This window comes from Oncorhynchus gorbuscha, unplaced genomic scaffold (genome assembly GCF_021184085.1).
Source record: "Oncorhynchus gorbuscha isolate QuinsamMale2020 ecotype Even-year unplaced genomic scaffold, OgorEven_v1.0 Un_scaffold_12858, whole genome shotgun sequence".
Lineage (NCBI taxonomy): Eukaryota > Metazoa > Chordata > Actinopteri > Salmoniformes > Salmonidae > Oncorhynchus > Oncorhynchus gorbuscha.
In genome coordinates this window covers 1-8134 of record NW_025755135.1, presented here as the reverse complement: position 1 = coordinate 8134, position 8134 = coordinate 1, and the positions used below count along the sequence as shown (strand labels likewise).

At 44.0% G+C, this 8134-nt stretch overlaps 1 pseudogene; it reads left to right on the top strand.

Moving 5' to 3' along the window:
• The first annotated feature begins 172 nt into the window (after positions 1–172).
• LOC124030599 lies at positions 173–4295 on the top strand (annotated as a pseudogene).
• The last annotated feature ends 3839 nt before the right edge of the window (positions 4296–8134 follow it).

The following is an 8134-nucleotide window of genomic DNA, read 5'->3' as shown; positions in this document are numbered from 1 at the left end:
GAACTGCCATGTACTAGTCATTCATCTAGTTTGCTCATATTATTTACAATACAAACATGACATTGATTTGCTTAAAGAACTGTCCATTGCATTGTTTAATCTGTGTATTTTAGTCTAAAATATGGTCCTAAATCCTGGTCACCACTTCTCTATTCCTCCGTTGTCATCACAGACAGGATACCTTTGTCCTCATAGCTGCCATGTTGGTGACCAGGACATATTGTGATGTCTGGATGATCCAGAATGGAACCATGATTGAAAGGTGAGAATCACTGAGATAGAATTAGAACACTTTCATTCTGTGGTTAGAACCCTGACTTGCCATGTGACCTGTGATTCTTCACTGACCAATGAGTTTGGTGGATGTGATCGTGTTGTTGGGGTTACAATGTAAATGCAATTTTTATGCACAGATTAAGCCTGATATACTGGACTAAGACGCATGTTCAATGGAGATAATTATTTTAAAGTGTGCTTTGGTCAGGATTGAGCTATTCCTTTGGGAAACCAGCCCCGGATCATATTAACTGAATTCCTGCGCATGAAAAGACATGCCTTTCAATCTCCCCAGTGGTATCATTAGCAGAGATATCAATGTACTACATGATTCTATATGTGTTACTTCATAGTTTTGATTTCTTCTACTATTATTTTACAATGTAGAAAATAGTAAAAATGAAGAAAAACCCTGGAATGAGTAGGTTTGTTTAAACTTATGACTGGTACTGTATGTGCTTGAGTTTAACAGGGTTTTTTCCCCCATGACCATCATGGCAGAGGAGTTGGCTGAAGCATAAACAGATCTTACTGAGGCTAGAATCTAGGCACTACCGTTACAGGTGAAATCCACTCATCTGCCAATGTATTGCCTAGCTGTGTGTCCCATGTCACTGACCCAGTTGGTTCGTTCTTGTGCATGTTTTGGGTCTGCAGCGCAATTATCGGTCGTTCCAACACCGATTTCAAGAACTACTTGTTCAACTTTTGCAAAGTGATGCCACTTGTAAGTGTGTTTTTCTTTTTTTGTTATTTCATTGCATCCAACAATTGACTCGGTTTTTTTAGATGTCTGTGGATTTGATTTGCCTCTGATATATAAATGTCATGTTACAGTAGTTGGTTAGTTTTACAACGCCGATTCCAGTCTACTTTCTTATTCTGTTTTAAATACTCAGAGGTCGTCTGATATTAATATTATTATTATTAGCATAATAATATTGACTGTATATTATTCGTATCCTCTCTTAATACTGTAACTCATCACTTCCTAATATCATTTATATTTTATATATAATTGATCAATAACCAGATAATAGGATCGATCATACATTGCCTGGAAAACTGAGAATATTCTGTTTTGTTATATGTACGTTTTTACAGAATGTGTCTTATCCTCTAGACAATTGGTGTTTAATATTCTCTGCATGCTTTTTGTATTCAACTGTCTCTTTGCCTGTGGATTAAAACAAATCCAGATTTCATCTGTGTTTGGACAGTGTACTAAGGTTGTGTTTTGATGAAGAGCTGATGTTAAAGTGTATGTTTTGTTGACTGACAGATCGCATTGGTGAATAACTTTGAAGCTGGGTCTGAATGAGCTGAAGCTAAGGTTCAGAGTGAGGCTAACCAAACACCTCTACGACGAGTACCTCAAGTAAGCACTGTCTACCGCGCCGCCCTACTGTCTGTATACCCTACTGACTGGGCTCACCGCGCCGCGCTGTCTGTCTACCGCGCCGCCTACTGTCTGTATACCCTACTGTCTACCGCGCCGCCTACTGTCTGTATACCCTACTGTCTACCGCGCCGCTACTGTCTGTATGCTACCCTACTGTCTACCGCGCCGTCTACTGTCTGTATACCCTACTGTGTCTACCGCGCCGTCTGCCTGCCGCGCCGTCTGCTGCCTGCCCCGCCGCCTCCGTCTGCCTGCCGCGCGTCTGCCTGCCGCGCCGTCTGTCTGTCTACCCTACTGTCTACCGTGCTGTCTGTCTACCCTACTGTCTACCGTGCTGTCTGTCTACCCTACTGTCTACCGCGCTGTCTGTCTACCCTACTGTCCGCGCTGTCTGTATACCCTACTGTCTACCGCGCTGTCTGTATACCCTACTGTCTACCGCGCTGTCTGTATACCCTACTGTCTACCGTGCTGTCTGTATACCCTACTGTCTACCGCGCTGTCTGTATACCCTACTGTCTACCGCACTGTCTACTGTCTGTATACCCTACTGTCTACTGCACTGTCTAATGCGCTGTCTACTGCACCCTGTCTACCGCGCTGTCTGTCTGTATACCCTACTGTCTGTCTGCCGCACTGTCTGCCGCGCCGTGTCTGCCGCGCTCGTCTGTCTGCCGCGCCGCTGTCTGCCGCGCGCTGTCTGTCTGTCTACCCTACTGTCTACCGCGCTGTCTGTCTGCTGTCTACCGCGCTGTCTCTGTCTGCCGCGCTGTCTGTATACCCTACTGTCTACCGCGCTGTCTGTATACCCTACTGTCTACCGTCTACTGTCTGTATACCCTACTGTCTACTGCACTGCGCGCTGTCTGTCTACCCTGCTGTCTACTGCGCTGTCTGTATACTACTGTCTGCCTGCTGTCTGCCGCGCTGTCTGCCGCGCCGCCTGTCTACCGCGCCGCAGTCTGCCGCGCTGCGTCTGTCTACCCTACTGTCTACTGCGCTGTCTGTCTACCCTGCTGTCTACTGCGCTGTCTACCCTGCAGTCTACCGCGCTGTCTACCCTGCGGTCTACCGCGCTGTCTACCCTGCGGTCTACCGCGCTGTCTACTGCACTGTCTACTGCGCTGTCTTCTGTCTACTGCCTCTTCTCATAACCTTACATTCCCATAGTCAGTCTGTCTGTAATTGAACTCACTCAAAATGTGTGTCATCCCCAGAGGATACACGTACTACAAAATGGGCAACCTGGATAACCGTATCGCTAACGCTGACCAGCTGCTGACTCAGGATGTAGAGAGGTTCTGTAACAGCGTGGTGGACCTCTACTCCAACCTCAGCAAGGTACTGTAGGCTACACCTAAACTATCATGCTGGCTGACTACTGTTTGTTTAAGACCGAAGTATACATTCTTGTCTATATCTTCTCGTATGTGTGGTTCCAAGGTGTATGTTTAGGAATTTGTATGGTTGTTGTAGTACACCTTAGTTTATCATTAACTTGTAAATCGTGATATTGCTGAAAGCTGTTATTTGTATTTATTATTGATCCCCATTGGTTCCTGCCACGGAAGCCACTACTGTTCCTGGGGTCCAGCAAAATGAAAGCAGTTTATACAATTTGACAATACATTGACAGATTTCGCAACACACTGTGTGCCCTCGGGCCCCTACTCCACCAGGTAGGTCTACATGTTAACACTACTGCGTATCCCCTTTAGCCTCTCTTGGACATTGGACTGTACATCTTCAAGCTGACGCTGCCATCGGTGCCCAGGTGAATACGAAATTCAGATTCCAGAAGCAACCAATAGATTCCATTCAGGTTTTTTTTAGAATATTCTGAAATATATTCTGAAATATATTCTGAAATATATTCTGAAATATATTCTGAAATATATTCTGAAATATATTCTGAAATATATTCTGAAATATAATCTGAAATATAATCTGAAATATATTCTGTATGTGATTCACCGTCAGGGCCCAGCGAGTATGATGACCTACCTGCTGGTCTCAGGCCTGTTCCTGACCAGACTACGACGGCCCATCGGTAAGATGACGGTGACAGAGCAGCGCTACGAGGGAGAGTACCGATATGTCAACTCGCGACTCATCACCAACAGGTGTGAAAGCCTGGATCTGAGTACATCATGGGTTGGCAATAGAGTGCTTTTAAAAAATTTTAAGTTAAAACTTATTAAATCACCCCTGTCGTGGTGTTAAAAAAAAAAAAAGAGAACTAAATGATGTTTAACGTGTTTTGTCTTAGTGAGGAGATTGCCTTCTACAACGGGAACATGAGAGAGAAACAGACGATTCACTCGACATTTAAGAAACTGGTGAGTTACCGTTAGTCCTGTGTGCCAGTCCGAGGTACATTAAAGCTCTGTCTTCACTTCTGTCTAAATGGACAAACTGCTGATTTGTGAGTTTTAAAAAGTGTTTTGATGATAATGCTGCGATGCCTTCTGTCTTCTCAGGTCGACCATTTGCACAAGTTTATCTTCTTCCGTTTCTCAATGGGCTTCGTGGACAGCCTGATCGCAAAGTGTAAGACCTGATGTTTTAAATACTGCATATTAAAATGGTGATATCGTACATAGCCAGAGAGAGAGAGCTGTAAATGGTGATATCATCAGTTACATGGCCAGAGAGAGAGCTGTAAATGGTGATATCGTACATAGCCAGAGAGAGAGCTGTAAATGGTGATATCATCAGTTACATGGCCAGAGAGAGAGAGAGAGCTGTAAATGGTGATATCATCAGTTACATGGCCAGAGAGAGAGAGAGAGCTGTAAATGGTGATATCATCAGTTACATGGCCAGAGAGAGAGAGAGAGCTGTAAATGGTGATATCATCAGTTACATGGCCAGAGAGAGAGAGCTGTAAATGGTGATATCATCAGTTACATGGCCAGAGAGAGAGAGCTGTAAATGGTGATATCATCAGTTACATGGCCAGAGAGAGCTGTAAATGGTGATATCATCAGTTACATGGCCAGAGAGAGCTGTAAATGGTGATATCATCAGTTACATGGCCAGAGAGAGAGAGAGCTGTAAATGGTGATATCATCAGTTACATGGCCAGAGAGAGAGAGAGAGAGAGCTGTAAATGGTGATATCATCAGTTACATGGCCAGAGAGAGAGAGCTGTAAATGGTGATATCATCAGTTACATGGCCAGAGAGAGAGAGAGAGCTGTAAATGGTGATATCATCAGTTACATGGCCAGAGAGGGAGAGAGAGAGCTGTAAATGGTGATATCATCAGTTACATGGCCAGAGAGAGAGAGCTGTAAATGGTGATATCATCAGTTACATGGCCAGAGAGAGAGAGCTGTAAATGGTGATATCATCAGTTACATGGCCAGAGAGAGAGAGAGAGAGCTGTAAATGGTGATATCATCAGTTACATGGCGAGAGAGAGAGAGAGAGAGCTGTAAATGGTGATATCATCAGTTACATGGCGAGAGAGAGAGAGAGAGAGCTGTAAATGGTGATATCATCAGTTACATGGCCAGAGAGAGAGAGAGAGCTGTAAATGGTGATATCATCAGTTACATAGCCAGAGAGGGAGAGAGAGAGAGCTGTAAATGGTGATATCATCAGTTACATGGCCAGAGAGAGAGAGAGAGCTGTAAATGGTGATATCATCAGTTACATGGCCAGAGAGAGAGAGAGATGTAAATGGTGATATCATCAGTTACATGGCCAGAGAGAGCGAGAGAGAGAGATGTAAATGGTGATATCATCAGTTACATGGCCAGAGAGAGAGCTGTAAATGGTGATATCATCAGTTACATGGCCAGAGAGGGAGAGAGAGCTGTAAATGGTGATATCATCAGTTACATGGCCAGAGAGAGAGAGAGCGAGAGCTGTAAATGGTGATATCATCAGTTACATGGCCAGAGAGAGAGAGCTGTAAATGGTGATATCATCAGTTACATGGCCAGAGAGAGAGAGCGAGAGCTGTAAATGGTGATATCATCAGTTACATGGCCAGAGAGAGAGAGAGAGCTGTAAATGGTGATATCATCAGTTACATGGCCAGAGAGAGAGAGAGCTGTAAATGGTGATATCATCAGATACATGGCCAGAGAGAGAGAGAGCTGTAAATGGTGATATCATCATTACATGGCCAGAGAGAGAGAGAGAGCTAAATGGTGATATCATCAGTTACATGGCCAGAGAGAGAGAGAGAGAGCTGTAAATGGTGATATCATCAGATACATGGCCAGAGAGAGAGAGCTGTAAATGGTGATATCATCAGGTACATGGCCAGAGAGAGAGAGGTGAGAGGCCAGAGAGAGAGCTGTAAATGGTGATATCATCAGTTACATGGCCAGAGAGGGAGAGAGAGCTGTAAATGGTGATATCATCAGATACATGGCCAGAGAGAGAGAGAGAGAGCTGTAAATGGTGATATCATCAGATACATGGCCAGAGAGAGAGAGAGAGAGCTGTAAATGGTGATATCATCAGATACATGGCCAGAGAGAGAGAGAGAGAGAGCTGTAAATGGTGATATCATCAGTTACATGGCCAGAGAGAGAGCTGTAAATGGTGATATCATCAGTTACATGGCCAGAGAGAGAGAGAGAGCTGTAAATGGTGATATCATCAGATACATGGCCAGAGAGAGAGAGAGAGAGATGTAAATGGTGATATCATCAGTTACATGGCCAGAGAGAGAGAGAGAGAGCTGTAAATGGTGATATCATCAGTTACATGGCCAGAGAGGGAGAGAGAGCTGTAAATGGTGATATCATCAGTTACATGGCCAGAGAGAGAGAGAGAGCTGTAAATGGTGATATCATCAGTTACATGGCCAGAGAGAGAGAGAGAGCTGTAAATGGTGATATCATCAGTTACATGGCCAGAGAGAGAGAGAGCTGTAAATGGTGATATCATCATCAGATACATGGCCAGAGAGAGAGAGCTGTAAATGGTGATATCATCATCAGATACATGGCCAGAGAGAGAGCTGTAAATGGTGATATCATCATCAGTTACATGGCCAGAGAGAGAGAGAGAGAGCTGTAAATGGTGATATCATCATCAGATACATGGCCAGAGAGAGAGAGAGAGAGCTGTAAATGGTGATATCATCATCAGATACATGGCCAGAGAGAGAGAGCTGTAAATGGTGATATCATCATCAGATACATGGCCAGAGAGAGAGAGCTGTAAATGGTGATATCATCATCAGATACATGGCCAGAGAGAGAGAGCTGTAAATGGTGATATCATCAGATACATGGCCAGAGAGAGAGCTGTAAATGGTGATATCATCAGATACATGGCCAGAGAGAGCTGTAAATGGTGATATCATCAGTTACATGGCCAGAGAGAGAGAGCTGTAAATGGTGATATCATCAGATACATGGCCAGAGAGAGAGAGAGAGAGCTGTAAATGGTGATATCATCAGATACATGGCCAGAGAGAGAGCTGTAAATGGTGATATCATCAGATACATGGCCAGAGAGAGAGAGCTGTAAATGGTGATATCATCATCAGATACATGGCCAGAGAGAGAGAGCTGTAAATGGTGATATCATCAGATACATGGCCAGAGAGAGAGCTGTAAATGGTGATATCATCAGATACATGGCCAGAGAGAGAGCTGTAAATGGTGATATCATCAGTTACATGGCCAGAGAGAGAGAGAGCTGTAAATGGTGATATCATCAGATACATGGCCAGAGAGAGAGAGAGAGAGCTGTAAATGGTGATATCATCAGATACATGGCCAGAGAGAGAGCTGTAAATGGTGATATCATCAGATACATGGCCAGAGAGAGAGAGAGAGAGAGCTGTAAATGGTGATATCATCAGTTACATGGCCAGAGAGAGAGCTGTAAATGGTGATATCATCAGTTACATGGCCAGAGAGAGAGAGAGCTGTAAATGGTGATATCATCAGATACATGGCCAGAGAGAGAGAGAGAGATGTAAATGGTGATATCATCAGTTACATGGCCAGAGAGAGAGAGAGAGAGCTGTAAATGGTGATATCATCAGTTACATGGCCAGAGAGGGAGAGAGAGCTGTAAATGGTGATATCATCAGTTACATGGCCAGAGAGAGAGAGAGAGCTGTAAATGGTGATATCATCAGTTACATGGCCAGAGAGAGAGAGCTGTAAATGGTGATATCATCAGTTACATGGCCAGAGAGAGAGAGAGCTGTAAATGGTGATATCATCATCAGATACATGGCCAGAGAGAGAGAGCTGTAAATGGTGATATCATCATCAGATACATGGCCAGAGAGAGAGCTGTAAATGGTGATATCATCATCAGTTACATGGCCAGAGAGAGAGAGAGAGAGCTGTAAATGGTGATATCATCATCAGATACATGGCCAGAGAGAGAGAGAGAGAGCTGTAAATGGTGATATCATCATCAGATACATGGCCAGAGAGAGAGAGCTGTAAATGGTGATATCATCATCAGA